The sequence below is a fragment of the Sycon ciliatum genome, chromosome 12 (genome assembly GCF_964019385.1).
Source record: "Sycon ciliatum chromosome 12, ocSycCili1.1, whole genome shotgun sequence".
NCBI classification, from domain to species: domain Eukaryota; kingdom Metazoa; phylum Porifera; class Calcarea; order Leucosolenida; family Sycettidae; genus Sycon; species Sycon ciliatum.
In genome coordinates this window covers 8,579,020-8,597,385 of record NC_088654.1, presented here as the reverse complement: position 1 = coordinate 8,597,385, position 18,366 = coordinate 8,579,020, and the positions used below count along the sequence as shown (strand labels likewise).

At 45.3% G+C, this 18,366-nt stretch overlaps 1 protein-coding gene across 1 annotated transcript in view; it reads right to left on the bottom strand.

Annotated features, from left to right (window-relative positions):
* LOC135827938 (uncharacterized) overlaps positions 1-18,366 on the bottom strand; it is a 56,223-nt gene that overhangs the window by 12,142 nt on the left and 25,715 nt on the right. The gene's annotated exons all lie outside the window — the stretch shown is intronic.

The following is an 18,366-nucleotide window of genomic DNA, read 5'->3' as shown; positions in this document are numbered from 1 at the left end:
GTGCAGAGGCGTTCCGGGAGCGCGTTAATTAAAGCACCAAGGAATGAAATATAATTTGTATCCAGCTGGAGTGGACGCAACTGGTAAACACAGGGAATTATTGGCTTGGCGTCGGGTGGCTCTACATGTATGTGACTCCATCATTTTACAATGCAGCACACCAGGAAAACTTGTAAACCTTTGGTCCTTCTTCTGTAACTTTAACACAACGCGTATTCCATGTATGCAGCTAATAGTATAGGGACATTTCCGGTAATTCAGTTTGGTATTGTTATTCAAAACTGCCCCAGACTCATACTTTTGTGGATTGGACGGTGATGTTGGTTACTATATCTAGCAAGATGAGCGTATTAAAAATTCAACTATCGTACTTGCAGCCCATCACCTTTTGCAAGTACCATTTTGGCCCTGTCCTGCGGGTCGAGCGACCATGCAGTTCATCGGCGCAGCCCTGTGGAACCAGCTCCGTTCCGAGCCCAGCCACCTTCAGTTCTGTGCCCTGCTAATAGCGCATCATGGCTCCGTTTAAATGCTTTTCGGGCCAGCGTGTTTCTGTAGTATAGCGTACTAAAGAATAGGAAACTTGTTTCGCAATATTTGTATGATGCTAATTTTTGTAGTATATTCCCATTTCGTTTTTACTTTAACGTAGCCTGATGTTGACTCACTTATCTATTTTCTACCCTTTCTCTCTCCGTATATCTGTCCCCCTCCCTCTCTCTCTACAACCACATTGCACTCATTTGCCCATCCAGTGTAAACTATTATTTTATCAGTGCTATATTCTCCCTATATTCGACTATTGCGATACCGCTTGGTGTGGCCTTTCTGACACAACTCTGAACCAATTAGAAGTCCACCATAGATTTATACTTAAAATTCTTTACAACAAGGATCGATGTTTTCCTTCGGATGCCCTTTATCGACTTGCACACACTTTTCCTCTCTCCGTTCGTCATAAGCACCATCTCTGTACACTGGTTCATAAAATATTTCTTCATAAAACCCCTTCACACATGATGAAGTACAATTGGTTTTCGACAAGCTCAACCCGTAACGCGCTCATCCTGCCTCTTGTTAAGTCAGCCCAGTATCTAAAGTCCCCTTTGTTTTCCGGCTACTCTCATTGGTTATCATTACCATACGGTCTGAAAACTTGTTCTTCTATTGGTCAGTTTAAAGATCTACTATCACAACTGAGCTAGACGCAATAATTATCATCGAAGAACATTCTCGAATACCTGGGTGATGCACGAATTTTGATAGTGCTCACTTCCGTTAATCGTTTTCTTTGTAATTTTCCATTCATTTTCTGCTCTAATTCATATTTGCTTTGTTTTCCTAGCTTACTATTGCCGTGGCTGGCTCAACGCCCTTGTCTCAGGGGATTCTGTCCCTGCATTAGCTATGCTTGTCACATGCTATGAGATTTGTCTAATAATAATAATAATAATAATAATCCCTCTGTCGCCCACATGCATCAAAAGAGGCGAAACTGCCTGTTTGTGGTGCGACGTCAAATAAACTTCTACAACAACAACTTGCACATTTTTGTTGAGACCCGTGTTGTTTCTTCGTACCGGTCCCATCTAATTAGGAACCGTCAGTGCTTTCTAGATGTTGCGTCGCTTGAGTAGTAGTTCGCACACTTAATTAATCAGTGCTATCAAGGGTATAATTTAATTTAATTTTTAATTTATTTCTGCACCTCGTGGCATGTCAAGACAGCCAATTGAATTGAGGAGAGGGTGAGACCAACCACGGAAGAAGAGAAAAAAAGAAAATGAAGAGCACGTACACAAAGTGGGAAGGGATTAGCAACTTACAAAGCAATGGGATGCTCTGCGAGCTATGCAGCGGAAGTGGGGACTGTGACTTTGTTTACTGGGAGATACTGAAGTGCTGTCTGACGAGGGTACGGAATTTGGGCATATCTGGAGCTTGTCTAACACTGGGAGGCAGTTGGAGCCACGTGAAGTAGGAGGAAAAGAAAGGGGAATTTACGAATAGGGTAGACCTAGATAGGGGGAGACGAACGCAGCTTCGGGTGGTGCCACCTGAATTGAACCATTTAAGGGACTGTAAATGAGCAGGGTGCTGGTCAAGAAAAATTAAATGTGCCAGGGTGCACTTGGAAGCATCAAGGTAGTGTTGCAGAGTGGTAGTGGATGCAGCAGCATACAAGTATAGATTTGAGATAACGATCAGTACGAAATATAATGCGCAGTATACGGCGATGGAGAACTTCTAATTTACCTATGTGGGTTTTCTTAATGGTGGACCAGGCAGGGAAGCTGTACGTGAAGAGGGGAAGAATGTATGATTTATAAATATTAATCCGGCAATTTTGGGGCAAATGGGACAAGTGACTTGACATTATGCCGACAGATCGGCATACTTTGGACGACACACGATCAGAATGGTGTAATTGGTTCTCCGAAACACGGAATACCCGGAACTCATTCAGTCTCCCACGCGCTGCCTCCACCCTATTCACTATTATTATTATTATTATTATTTAAAAATTCGACGAGGAGACAATAATTTTAATATGGCAATAAGTAGGACGAGCTGAAGCGACATGTGGACTACTTTATTAACAATGTAAGCGATGGAGACGATGCAAGAAACAACCTAAAGGGTAAGGAAAAATACATGTAAGAAGAAAAAGGGCAATGGAAAAAAAAAAAAGATGATTCGAACAAGTTTTCGTACAACACTCTTCAGGAATCACCGTTGTACTAAAGAACAAAATGAGAACAAAGGAAATAATATAGCAATCAAGGTAGGGTGACACGATACAATGACAGCACTAGAATATCGAGGTGCGATTTCTCACAAAAGTGTGCAGAAAACAAGGGTATACAAGTAAGAACTAAGCGTGACAAGTGTGTATCAGCAACAAAAAACAAAAAAGTGAGAACGAATGATAATAATAACAATAATAAACAAGAAGGTGACAAAACACATTTAGGCACAAGTGGCAACAACGTTGCCACACTACACAACAGAACATTATTTGAACAATTTTAGGGTAATAACACTATCTTTCTGGACACACAAATTCGGCTTATGAATGCGCTGACAAACAGCTTCCAAAACTTGTAACTGCAAAAGATAACCATGACGAGCACGGCACAAAACAGAAAAACAGGAATCAGAATAAGTACGACAACAGTCAGTACTAGAAACCAAATGATTGTATACTGAAGACTTGTTATTACGAGACGGACGCACACAATCTCGACTCACGCGCACACCCTCACACTCCCTCTCACCCTCACTCAGCTCACCTTCTCCCTCACTGTCCGAATCAGAACCTGCTCCGTCATCCACCACGGTTTGACTCTCCTCCTCACTTGCATCGTCCTGCGTCTCACCTTCACCACCCACGCCAACCCTGAATGCCGTTGCCTTCACGTCAGTCGTCGTCCTTTCCGATTGTTTCCTTTGTATTTTTACCGTGAATTCATAGGTCCGGTTGTAATCTGCTGTAGATCTCCGTGGTCTGTCATTTGCTGCTTTGTTTTGTGGATTAGTTGTTGTTGTTGTTGTTGGATGTGAACCTGGTGTTGTTGTTGGATGTGAAGCTGGTGTTGTTGTTGCCGCCATGGTTGCTGGTCTTTCTGTTGAATCCAGCTCTGGTTCCGGTGGGACAAATCTACCGCCACGGGTGCTCCCCACCAACACAGACCTCGAAGGAGGAGGGTCAGGGGGAGGCAGAGGTGCTGTCACCACTCGAGGCACAGCCCCATGCAAAGCACCCAGAGGCACAGACTTAGGCACACCCGAGGGCTGCACCAGTGGCGGTTCCGCACGCACCTCCAAAGAGCTGCCAAGCTCCAGCCCGTCCAACACAGATGTCAGAGGGGGAGCGGCAGACAGCGGCAGGGAACTATCCTGCCGTCTAGGTGATGGGTTTTTCCTAGGCCTCCCGCGTTTGGGCCTCTCAGATTGCGCACTGGGTGGAAGGATGTGAAGTGGAGTGTGTTGTTTGATACGTGCGTTCAGGTGCTGAACAGTCCTACCAACATACCGACTAGAACAATGTCGGCATTCGAAGTTGTAGATAACATGACTGAGGTGGAGAGTTGGTAGGACGTCCTTCCGCACCGTGAACGCACGCATTGTTGTGAAGACTGGCACAAAATGTACTGCATAATAAGTACGACGGACGATAGACTTGACTGCGTGACACACTTTGACCGATTCCTGCCCCTTCCATGGCAAACATAGATAGACGGGACAGCGAGGTGGACCAATCAGCACCGATTTCGGTTTCTGCTCCATGGACAGAAACTTACGCAACAAGAATTCCGGGTAGCCATTCTTCAAGAAAACAGATCGAAGGAAATCGAGCTCGGGCTGCAGCTTACTGGGCGAACAAATACGTTTCGCACGGTCCACGAGGTTACGAACTAAGTTGACCTTGTATTGAGACGAACAATATGAATCGAAGGCAATGTACTGACCGGTGAACGTAGGCTTACGATACACAGAAGTCAACATTTCACAGCCAGTCTTCTCTACAAGCACGTCTAGAAATGACAACTTACTAGACTGCTCGTGCTCACAAGTAAAGCGGAGGGAAGGATGTAGGTTGTTGAGCACATCGAGAAACAATTCACTGCTCTCAACACTGTCAAAATGCGTGAACGAATCGTCAACAAAACGCACGTAGAACGCGGGCCAAAGCGACTCATCAATCTTGCACTCACAATAACCAACGAATATATTGGCGAGGACGGGACCAAGAGGAGATCCCATCGCCACACCATCTACTTGCTTGTACATCACATCGTTGAACGAAAATTCGACACCAGTTGTAACTGACAGCATCAAATGACGAAACGCCGCTTCCGATACCCATGGAGTATCAACATCATCGTTACGGTACAATACATCCATACAGATGTCAACAGTCTCATCAATAGGAACATTCGTAAAGAGACTTACAACATCGAAGGAACACATGTGTGCATTGAGAGGGACCGGACTATCACGAAGCCTCGCAACAAAGTCGAAGCTATCCTTCACAGTGCGTTTGCAATAGTAATCTTGAACAGGCTGTAGGTAGATGCACAGCCATTTCGAGATAGAGTATTGAGGGGAGGCGGTCATGGATACTATTGGTCTAACAGGGCATGTAGGTTTATGAATTTTAGGAAGGCCATAGAGTCTAGGACGAAGGGTACCAGTCGGTTTGATGCGATCGAATTCATGTTTTGATATTTGTTCTTCATTCTTTAGCTTCTTAAGGTAAGTTACAAGATCCTTTTCTACTTTTTCAGTTCGATCACAGGTCTTGACCGGACCAAGTGTACGGAACTTTGATGTGTCATTTAGGATAACGGACATCTTCTCGATGTAGTCAGTTTTATTCATTAAAACAGTTGCACGACCCTTATCCGGGCGCGTGACAATAATGTCTTTGTTATTACGTAGCTCATGCAGGGCTTTGAGATGTTCGCGTTTCAATGAAAACGTTCTTCTATCCGGTAATGCATCACCGTGTTCCTCGGCCTCTGCCCGGATCTTTGCGGCGCAAATGGACTGTTGTGACTCGGACACCGGTCTGAAACGTAATAACTTGCGGTAAAAGAGCTCAAACTCGGTCATGATTACTTCCTTCTTGTTTGATTTTGGTGGAATCCCGAAATCGGTTCCACGACAGAGGAGCTCTTTCTGAAGAGTGGTCAACTCTAGTGATGTCATGTTAATTATGGTGGTATCAGGATCGATGGTGACATGTCCATATCTTTTCTGTCTTAGCCAATTGTAGGTCTTGTCATGTTTTGTGATTAGATGGATACGTTGTTTCTGGTCATTTTCCGAAAGGAGCATAGAGAATCTCAAGAAGTCGTGAGAGGAGAGAAAGCAGCGTGCACGATCATACAAATACCTAAACCGCGAACGTGACTTTGACAAAGTGTCGCAGGACCGGGCAATCTCGTCTTTCATGAATACGCGTTCGATGTTTAACGTGTGGTAAGCTTTGGTCCTGCGGACACGGTTCTCTACACCACCTGGACAAACACCATTGTCCAGACAACGTCTAAGGAACACTACGTTAAATGCAACACTACGATAATGAAATCGTGACTTCAGCGCATGGTTCAGAATATCTATCTGAGTCTGGCTATATCTCGACCTGAAGTATTTAAAAATTCGACGAGGAGACAATAATTTTAATATGGCAATAAGTAGGACGAGCTGAAGCGACATGTGGACTACTTTATTAACAATGTAAGCGATGGAGACGATGCAAGAAACAACCTAAAGGGTAAGGAAAAATACATGTAAGAAGAAAAAGGGCAATGGAAAAAAAAAAAAGATGATTCGAACAAGTTTTCGTACAACACTCTTCAGGAATCACCGTTGTACTAAAGAACAAAATGAGAACAAAGGAAATAATATAGCAATCAAGGTAGGGTGACACGATACAATGACAGCACTAGAATATCGAGGTGCGATTTCTCACAAAAGTGTGCAGAAAACAAGGGTATACAAGTAAGAACTAAGCGTGACAAGTGTGTATCAGCAACAAAAAACAAAAAAGTGAGAACGAATGATAATAATAACAATAATAAACAAGAAGGTGACAAAACACATTTAGGCACAAGTGGCAACAACGTTGCCACACTACACAACAGAACATTATTTGAACAATTTTAGGGTAATAACACTATCTTTCTGGACACACAAATTCGGCTTATGAATGCGCTGACAAACAGCTTCCAAAACTTGTAACTGCAAAAGATAACCATGACGAGCACGGCACAAAACAGAAAAACAGGAATCAGAATAAGTACGACAACAGTCAGTACTAGAAACCAAATGATTGTATACTGAAGACTTGTTATTACGAGACGGACGCACACAATCTCGACTCACGCGCACACCCTCACACTCCCTCTCACCCTCACTCAGCTCACCTTCTCCCTCACTGTCCGAATCAGAACCTGCTCCGTCATCCACCACGGTTTGACTCTCCTCCTCACTTGCATCGTCCTGCGTCTCACCTTCACCACCCACGCCAACCCTGAATGCCGTTGCCTTCACGTCAGTCGTCGTCCTTTCCGATTGTTTCCTTTGTATTTTTACCGTGAATTCATAGGTCCGGTTGTAATCTGCTGTAGATCTCCGTGGTCTGTCATTTGCTGCTTTGTTTTGTGGATTAGTTGTTGTTGTTGTTGTTGGATGTGAACCTGGTGTTGTTGTTGGATGTGAAGCTGGTGTTGTTGTTGCCGCCATGGTTGCTGGTCTTTCTGTTGAATCCAGCTCTGGTTCCGGTGGGACAAATCTACCGCCACGGGTGCTCCCCACCAACACAGACCTCGAAGGAGGAGGGTCAGGGGGAGGCAGAGGTGCTGTCACCACTCGAGGCACAGCCCCATGCAAAGCACCCAGAGGCACAGACTTAGGCACACCCGAGGGCTGCACCAGTGGCGGTTCCGCACGCACCTCCAAAGAGCTGCCAAGCTCCAGCCCGTCCAACACAGATGTCAGAGGGGGAGCGGCAGACAGCGGCAGGGAACTATCCTGCCGTCTAGGTGATGGGTTTTTCCTAGGCCTCCCGCGTTTGGGCCTCTCAGATTGCGCACTGGGTGGAAGGATGTGAAGTAGAGTGTGTTGTTTGATACGTGCGTTCAGGTGCTGAACAGTCCTACCAACATACCGACTAGCACAATGTCGGCATTCGAAGTTGTAGATAACATGACTGAGGTGGAGAGTTGGTAGGACGTCCTTCCGCACCGTGAACGCACGCATTGTTGTGAAGACTGGCACAAAATGTACTGCATAATAAGTACGACGGACGATAGACTTGACTGCGTGACACACTTTGACCGATTCCTGCCCCTTCCATGGCAAACATAGATAGACGGGACAGCGAGGTGGACCAATCAGCACCGATTTCGGTTTCTGCTCCATGGACAGAAACTTACGCAACAAGAATTCCGGGTAGCCATTCTTCAAGAAAACAGATCGAAGGAAATCGAGCTCGGGCTGCAGCTTACTGGGCGAACAAATACGTTTCGCACGGTCCACGAGGTTACGAACTAAGTTGACCTTGTATTGAGACGAACAATATGAATCGAAGGCAATGTACTGACCGGTGAACGTAGGCTTACGATACACAGAAGTCAACATTTCACAGCCAGTCTTCTCTACAAGCACGTCTAGAAATGACAACTTACTAGACTGCTCGTGCTCACAAGTAAAGCGGAGGGAAGGATGTAGGTTGTTGAGCACATCGAGAAACAATTCACTGCTCTCAACACTGTCAAAATGCGTGAACGAATCGTCAACAAAACGCACGTAGAACGCGGGCCAAAGCGACTCATCAATCTTGCACTCACAATAACCAACGAATATATTGGCGAGGACGGGACCAAGAGGAGATCCCATCGCCACACCATCTACTTGCTTGTACATCACATCGTTGAACGAAAATTCGACACCAGTTGTAACTGACAGCATCAAATGACGAAACGCCGCTTCCGATACCCATGGAGTATCAACATCATCGTTACGGTACAATACATCCATACAGATGTCAACAGTCTCATCAATAGGAACATTCGTAAAGAGACTTACAACATCGAAGGAACACATGTGTGCATTGAGAGGGACCGGACTATCACGAAGCCTCGCAACAAAGTCGAAGCTATCCTTCACAGTGCGTTTGCAATAGTAATCTTGAACAGGCTGTAGGTAGATGCACAGCCATTTCGAGATAGAGTATTGAGGGGAGGCGGTCATGGATACTATTGGTCTAACAGGGCATGTAGGTTTATGAATTTTAGGAAGGCCATAGAGTCTAGGACGAAGGGTACCAGTCGGTTTGATGCGATCGAATTCATGTTTTGATATTTGTTCTTCATTCTTTAGCTTCTTAAGGTAAGTTACAAGATCCTTTTCTACTTTTTCAGTTCGATCACAGGTCTTGACCGGACCAAGTGTACGGAACTTTGATGTGTCATTTAGGATAACGGACATCTTCTCGATGTAGTCAGTTTTATTCATTAAAACAGTTGCACGACCCTTATCCGGGCGCGTGACAATAATGTCTTTGTTATTACGTAGCTCATGCAGGGCTTTGAGATGTTCGCGTTTCAATGAAAACGTTCTTCTATCCGGTAATGCATCACCGTGTTCCTCGGCCTCTGCCCGGATCTTTGCGGCGCAAATGGACTGTTGTGACTCGGACACCGGTCTGAAACGTAATAACTTGCGGTAAAAGAGCTCAAACTCGGTCATGATTACTTCCTTCTTGTTTGATTTTGGTGGAATCCCGAAATCGGTTCCACGACAGAGGAGCTCTTTCTGAAGAGTGGTCAACTCTAGTGATGTCATGTTAATTATGGTGGTATCAGGATCGATGGTGACATGTCCATATCTTTTCTGTCTTAGCCAATTGTAGGTCTTGTCATGTTTTGTGATTAGATGGATACGTTGTTTCTGGTCATTTTCCGAAAGGAGCATAGAGAATCTCAAGAAGTCGTGAGAGGAGAGAAAGCAGCGTGCACGATCATACAAATACCTAAACCGCGAACGTGACTTTGACAAAGTGTCGCAGGACCGGGCAATCTCGTCTTTCATGAATACGCGTTCGATGTTTAACGTGTGGTAAGCTTTGGTCCTGCGGACACGGTTCTCTACACCACCTGGACAAACACCATTGTCCAGACAACGTCTAAGGAACACTACGTTAAATGCAACACTACGATAATGAAATCGTGACTCGCTGTCTGCCGCTCCCCCTCTGACATCTGTGTTGGACGGGCTGGAGCTTGGCAGCTCTTTGGAGGTGCGTGCGGAACCGCCACTGGTGCAGCCCTCGGGTGTGCCTAAGTCTGTGCCTCTGGGTGCTTTGCATGGGGCTGTGCCTCGAGTGGTGACAGCACCTCTGCCTCCCCCTGACCCTCCTCCTTCGAGGTCTGTGTTGGTGGGGAGCACCCGTGGCGGTAGATTTGTCCCACCGGAACCAGAGCTGGATTCAACAGAAAGACCAGCAACCATGGCGGCAACAACAACACCAGCTTCACATCCAACAACAACACCAGGTTCACATCCAACAACAACAACAACAACTAATCCACAAAACAAAGCAGCAAATGACAGACCACGGAGATCTACAGCAGATTACAACCGGACCTATGAATTCACGGTAAAAATACAAAGGAAACAATCGGAAAGGACGACGACTGACGTGAAGGCAACGGCATTCAGGGTTGGCGTGGGTGGTGAAGGTGAGACGCAGGACGATGCAAGTGAGGAGGAGAGTCAAACCGTGGTGGATGACGGAGCAGGTTCTGATTCGGACAGTGAGGGAGAAGGTGAGCTGAGTGAGGGTGAGAGGGAGTGTGAGGGTGTGCGCGTGAGTCGAGATTGTGTGCGTCCGTCTCGTAATAACAAGTCTTCAGTATACAATCATTTGGTTTCTAGTACTGACTGTTGTCGTACTTATTCTGATTCCTGTTTTTCTGTTTTGTGCCGTGCTCGTCATGGTTATCTTTTGCAGTTACAAGTTTTGGAAGCTGTTTGTCAGCGCATTCATAAGCCGAATTTGTGTGTCCAGAAAGATAGTGTTATTACCCTAAAATTGTTCAAATAATGTTCTGTTGTGTAGTGTGGCAACGTTGTTGCCACTTGTGCCTAAATGTGTTTTGTCACCTTCTTGTTTATTATTGTTATTATTATCATTCGTTCTCACTTTTTTGTTTTTTGTTGCTGATACACACTTGTCACGCTTAGTTCTTACTTGTATACCCTTGTTTTCTGCACACTTTTGTGAGAAATCACACCTCGATATTCTAGTGCTGTCATTGTATCGTGTCACCCTACCTTGATTGCTATATTATTTCCTTTGTTCTCATTTTGTTCTTTAGTACAACGGTGATTCCTGAAGAGTGTTGTACGAAAACTTGTTCGAATCATCTTTTTTTTTTTCCATTGCCCTTTTTCTTCTTACATGTATTTTTCCTTACCCTTTAGGTTGTTTCTTGCATCGTCTCCATCGCTTACATTGTTAATAAAGTAGTCCACATGTCGCTTCAGCTCGTCCTACTTATTGCCATATTAAAATTATTGTCTCCTCGTCGAATTTTTAAATACTTCAGGTCGAGATATAGCCAGACTCAGATAGATATTCTGAACCATGCGCTGAAGTCACGATTTCATTATCGTAGTGTTGCATTTAACGTAGTGTTCCTTAGACGTTGTCTGGACAATGGTGTTTGTCCAGGTGGTGTAGAGAACCGTGTCCGCAGGACCAAAGCTTACCACACGTTAAACATCGAACGCGTATTCATGAAAGACGAGATTGCCCGGTCCTGCGACACTTTGTCAAAGTCACGTTCGCGGTTTAGGTATTTGTATGATCGTGCACGCTGCTTTCTCTCCTCTCACGACTTCTTGAGATTCTCTATGCTCCTTTCGGAAAATGACCAGAAACAACGTATCCATCTAATCACAAAACATGACAAGACCTACAATTGGCTAAGACAGAAAAGATATGGACATGTCACCATCGATCCTGATACCACCATAATTAACATGACATCACTAGAGTTGACCACTCTTCAGAAAGAGCTCCTCTGTCGTGGAACCGATTTCGGGATTCCACCAAAATCAAACAAGAAGGAAGTAATCATGACCGAGTTTGAGCTCTTTTACCGCAAGTTATTACGTTTCAGACCGGTGTCCGAGTCACAACAGTCCATTTGCGCCGCAAAGATCCGGGCAGAGGCCGAGGAACACGGTGATGCATTACCGGATAGAAGAACGTTTTCATTGAAACGCGAACATCTCAAAGCCCTGCATGAGCTACGTAATAACAAAGACATTATTGTCACGCGCCCGGATAAGGGTCGTGCAACTGTTTTAATGAATAAAACTGACTACATCGAGAAGATGTCCGTTATCCTAAATGACACATCAAAGTTCCGTACACTTGGTCCGGTCAAGACCTGTGATCGAACTGAAAAAGTAGAAAAGGATCTTGTAACTTACCTTAAGAAGCTAAAGAATGAAGAACAAATATCAAAACATGAATTCGATCGCATCAAACCGACTGGTACCCTTCGTCCTAGACTCTATGGCCTTCCTAAAATTCATAAACCTACATGCCCTGTTAGACCAATAGTATCCATGACCGCCTCCCCTCAATACTCTATCTCGAAATGGCTGTGCATCTACCTACAGCCTGTTCAAGATTACTATTGCAAACGCACTGTGAAGGATAGCTTCGACTTTGTTGCGAGGCTTCGTGATAGTCCGGTCCCTCTCAATGCACACATGTGTTCCTTCGATGTTGTAAGTCTCTTTACGAATGTTCCTATTGATGAGACTGTTGACATCTGTATGGATGTATTGTACCGTAACGATGATGTTGATACTCCATGGGTATCGGAAGCGGCGTTTCGTCATTTGATGCTGTCAGTTACAACTGGTGTCGAATTTTCGTTCAACGATGTGATGTACAAGCAAGTAGATGGTGTGGCGATGGGATCTCCTCTTGGTCCCGTCCTCGCCAATATATTCGTTGGTTATTGTGAGTGCAAGATTGATGAGTCGCTTTGGCCCGCGTTCTACGTGCGTTTTGTTGACGATTCGTTCACGCATTTTGACAGTGTTGAGAGCAGTGAATTGTTTCTCGATGTGCTCAACAACCTACATCCTTCCCTCCGCTTTACTTGTGAGCACGAGCAGTCTAGTAAGTTGTCATTTCTAGACGTGCTTGTAGAGAAGACTGGCTGTGAAATGTTGACTTCTGTGTATCGTAAGCCTACGTTCACCGGTCAGTACATTGCCTTCGATTCATATTGTTCGTCTCAATACAAGGTCAACTTAGTTCGTAACCTCGTGGACCGTGCGAAACGTATTTGTTCGCCCAGTAAGCTGCAGCCCGAGCTCGATTTCCTTCGATCTGTTTTCTTGAAGAATGGCTACCCGGAATTCTTGTTGCGTAAGTTTCTGTCCATGGAGCAGAAACCGAAATCGGTGCTGATTGGTCCACCTCGCTGTCCCGTCTATCTATGTTTGCCATGGAAGGGGCAGGAATCGGTCAAAGTGTGTCACGCAGTCAAGTCTATCGTCCGTCGTACTTATTATGCAGTACATTTTGTGCCAGTCTTCACAACAATGCGTGCGTTCACGGTGCGGAAGGACGTCCTACCAACTCTCCACCTCAGTCATGTTATCTACAACTTCGAATGCCGACATTGTGCTAGTCGGTATGTTGGTAGGACTGTTCAGCACCTGAACGCACGTATCAAACAACACACTCCACTTCACATCCTTCCACCCAGTGCGCAATCTGAGAGGCCCAAACGCGGGAGGCCTAGGAAAAACCCATCACCTAGACGGCAGGATAGTTCCCTGCCGCTGTCTGCCGCTCCCCCTCTGACATCTGTGTTGGACGGGCTGGAGCTTGGCAGCTCTTTGGAGGTGCGTGCGGAACCGCCACTGGTGCAGCCCTCGGGTGTGCCTAAGTCTGTGCCTCTGGGTGCTTTGCATGGGGCTGTGCCTCGAGTGGTGACAGCACCTCTGCCTCCCCCTGACCCTCCTCCTTCGAGGTCTGTGTTGGTGGGGAGCACCCGTGGCGGTAGATTTGTCCCACCGGAACCAGAGCTGGATTCAACAGAAAGACCAGCAACCATGGCGGCAACAACAACACCAGCTTCACATCCAACAACAACACCAGGTTCACATCCAACAACAACAACAACAACTAATCCACAAAACAAAGCAGCAAATGACAGACCACGGAGATCTACAGCAGATTACAACCGGACCTATGAATTCACGGTAAAAATACAAAGGAAACAATCGGAAAGGACGACGACTGACGTGAAGGCAACGGCATTCAGGGTTGGCGTGGGTGGTGAAGGTGAGACGCAGGACGATGCAAGTGAGGAGGAGAGTCAAACCGTGGTGGATGACGGAGCAGGTTCTGATTCGGACAGTGAGGGAGAAGGTGAGCTGAGTGAGGGTGAGAGGGAGTGTGAGGGTGTGCGCGTGAGTCGAGATTGTGTGCGTCCGTCTCGTAATAACAAGTCTTCAGTATACAATCATTTGGTTTCTAGTACTGACTGTTGTCGTACTTATTCTGATTCCTGTTTTTCTGTTTTGTGCCGTGCTCGTCATGGTTATCTTTTGCAGTTACAAGTTTTGGAAGCTGTTTGTCAGCGCATTCATAAGCCGAATTTGTGTGTCCAGAAAGATAGTGTTATTACCCTAAAATTGTTCAAATAATGTTCTGTTGTGTAGTGTGGCAACGTTGTTGCCACTTGTGCCTAAATGTGTTTTGTCACCTTCTTGTTTATTATTGTTATTATTATCATTCGTTCTCACTTTTTTGTTTTTTGTTGCTGATACACACTTGTCACGCTTAGTTCTTACTTGTATACCCTTGTTTTCTGCACACTTTTGTGAGAAATCGCACCTCGATATTCTAGTGCTGTCATTGTATCGTGTCACCCTACCTTGATTGCTATATTATTTCCTTTGTTCTCATTTTGTTCTTTAGTACAACGGTGATTCCTGAAGAGTGTTGTACGAAAACTTGTTCGAATCATCTTTTTTTTTTTTCCATTGCCCTTTTTCTTCTTACATGTATTTTTCCTTACCCTTTAGGTTGTTTCTTGCATCGTCTCCATCGCTTACATTGTTAATAAAGTAGTCCACATGTCGCTTCAGCTCGTCCTACTTATTGCCATATTAAAATTATTATTATTATTATTATTATTATGCGAGGGTCCCTGGTTCGAGTCCTGGTGGTGACAGTCAATTTTTCTTCAGACTTTTCCCGTTTGTCTCTTTCCCTCAAACTAGTGAAGATGTTATGACTTGGGGCTCCCCGCGTACTAGAGTGTACGTGAAGTGTGTGGGTACAGTGAGGGCTGCGTCCCACCCGCCTGTGTGGATTCACAGGAAGTGTGAGTTACGAAGTCTGAAGAAAGTGTTGAACAGTCTCTGCTGGGATGACGACTACACCATAGCTCAGTGGTTAGAGCATCGCTAGCTACAAGCGAGGGTCCCTGGTTCGAGTCCTGGTGGTGACAGTCATTTTTTCTTCAGACTTTTCCCGTTTGTCTCTTTCCCTCAAACCAGTCAATATTATTATTATTATTATTATTATTATTTGTAAGAAAGGGTTTGCTCCCCACACCGGAGCTCGCGCTATTCCGCCGACTTTACTTGACACTTGACTGACTCACGACTGCCATCCAGAGCACACGAGAAGTCCATCGAACCTTCGACTCGGCAAACCTGCAAGAAAGCACCACTCCCTGCTCAATACACAGTGTTTCGGGGAATTCACCCCTCATCAGTTGAGCTTGAGTAGGCTGAGGAAGATTGTGCCTGAAGAGCACCACTTATATAGTGCTCTCCAGGCACAAACATCACCAGGGATACAAACTTACAGAGACGTCTCACCGTCCAGGAGCGACACTGACTCACGCTGCTATCTGGTGTTCGCGAGGTGTTTGTCGCGCTGGAAACGGAGCGTCTCTGTAAGTTTGTATCCCTGGTGATGTTTGTGCCTGGAGAGCACTATATAAGTGGTGCTCTTCAGGCACAATCTTCCTCAGCCTACTCAAGCTCAACTGATGAGGGGTGAATTCCCCGAAACACTGTGTATTGAGCAGGGAGTGGTGCTTTCTTGCAGGTTTACCGAGTCGAAGGTTCGATGGACTTCTCGTGTGCTCTGGATGGCAGTCGTGAGTCAGTCAAGTGTCAAGTAAAGTCGGCGGAATAGCGCGAGCTCCGGTGTGGGGAGCAAACCCTTTCTTACAAATCATCACCGAAGTCGCAACCACTAATTCGTATTATTATTATTGTTATTTATTCACAATCACGTGGCACTAGCCAATGAAATGGTGATGTGGGCGATAGCCAGCCATGGCGGTAATAGAGCTAGAGGGGAGAAAGAAAAAGAATGAAAGGGGAACTGAAAAGTAAGGGAAGCTAGGGCAGGGCTGGATATCAACTAGTATGTTGTATTCTGCAGTAGCTGTGTGAATGTATTGTAACATTGGCAGGATTTTAGATGTTGTGGGAGGAGAGACCAATGGCGGTAAGCAAGGAAGAGAGGAGATGTTTGCATAGAGGCAGACCGCGCAATAGGGAAGCGGAGAGAGTTTCTGGTGCGCATGTCTTGAGATTGAGCAAACCAGCTTAGGCAGGAGAGAGCATGAAGAGGAGCAATGCCCAGCTTAATTTTATGAATTGTCTGGCATGCCAAAGAACGCACGCGGACCGAGAGCGGCACAGCAGAAGCAAGGCGGTATAAGTCTGCGCTTGGAGCCAGGCGAGGAAGCCGAAATAATATTTTCAAAAAGACGCCTATGCATAACTTCGAGTCGAGCAATCAGTGTTTTAGAAATGCCAGCCCAAATTATGCAGCAGTAATCAAAAATAGGCAGAATGTAAGATGTGTAGATAACATGGCGACAGTCGGTGTGGAGGTGGGTGATGTGTGATGAGAGAAATCCCATTACTGAGCTAACACGGCTGCCTAAATTTTCGATCTGGGATTTCCAGGTTAAGTGTTGGTCAATAATGACGCCAAGATGCTTGTGTTTTTCAACGATGCAGAGCGGAGTTGTGGTGCCTGGAAAGGTGAAGGGACTGGTTTCTTATGAAGATAGGTCACAGGAACAACTGGGGGGGGGGGTACACATTACAGCAGTTTTCGAAGAGTTGGGCTGCAATTTCCATTTTTCCATCCAATGAATAACGCCATCTATGTTGGACTGTAACTTGGCACTAGCCTCGGGGAGAGTGGGTGCTGTCACAAGTAGTGCTGTATCATCAGCATATAGTGATGTGTGATCCATTTCTGCCAGATCGTTTACATACATAAGAACTAGATCCCCGATCTTTGCTGGCTATGTGTTTTGGGCAACATTACCAGCGCAGGCCAAGACCAGCACGTCGATGGATAATTTTGTTGCTAAAATCTCTGCTCAATTATAGGTTTCATGTGTATCCTGCTGGTTTGTCTCCTCCTTTGCCTTCTTTGCCTTTTATTTGTATTCTTTTATCTGTTTTACTGCTGTGGTTGGCTTTCACCCTTGCCTCAGTTTTACTGGCCGTCATCATGATGTGCCATGAGATAATGATATAAATACAAAAAATACAATAAACAAATAATCTACGTGGAGATAAAAGTTTAATAATAGCTATGAAAAGTATGAATGCCGCAGACATCACCACGCAACATGACAATTTGTTCAAGGTTTGGTTTTGTGTGTTTCCAAAATCGATTTTCAAGCTCCAATCATCAGTGGAAATACGGAACTAAAGTGATCAAGGGAAAAACAAAGGTTAAAAATCCAAAGAAGTGTGACACATGACGGGTAACTTGTGGTGAGTATTACAAAAAGTGAGAACTAAGATAAAGTGTAAGTGTGACAAACGGGCATGAACAGTGCAGAAACAACTCATGAACACGGGGTGCAAACTCACGAAAATAACATAAGTGCTAAAACATGTTCTTTTTGCTTACACAAATCGGGCTTATGCATACGAATACAAACAGCTTCAAGGACCTTCAACTGCTGGACATACCGGGCACGACACAGTACAGAGAAGTGGGAATCATCATACACACTCAAACAATCGGGACGAGATAACAAATGCAAGTACACAGCTGACTTCTTACGAATGTCACCCTCATCAGCTCCATCACCTTCCCTGCCACCTGACTCCTCCTCGTCCGTTTTATCACCATCACCACCAGCCGTCTCATCGTCATCTGCCTCGTCGTCATCCGCCGCCTCGTCATCACCCGCCTCGTCGTCATCTGTATCCTCGCCGTCATCCGCCTCGTCGTCATCTTTATCCTCGTCATCCGCCGCATCATCACCCAACTCATATTCACCACCAGTCAGTCGTCTGATACCATCCATGTTCTCCTTCCTACGTCTGTCTCGTGCCACTGTCCTTAGCTCATCTACGTCCCGAGATTGTGTTCCGTTTTAAGCCCGATTTGTGTAAGCAAAAAGAACATGTTTTAGCACTTACGTTATTTTCGTGAGTTTGCACCCCGTGTTCTTGAGTTGTTTCTGCACTGTTCATGCCCGTTTGTCACACTTACACTTTATCTTAGTTCTCACTTTTTGTAATACTTACCACAAGTTACCCGTCATGTGTCACACTTCTTTGGATTTTTAACCTTTGTTTTTCCCTTGATCACTTTAGTTCCGTATTTCCACTGATGATCGGAGCTTGAAAATCGATTTTGGAAACACACAAAACCAAACCTTGAACAAATTGTCATGTTGCGTGGTGATGTCTGCGGCATTCATACTTTTCATAGCTATTATACAATAAACTGTTTTTATTGGATAGGAT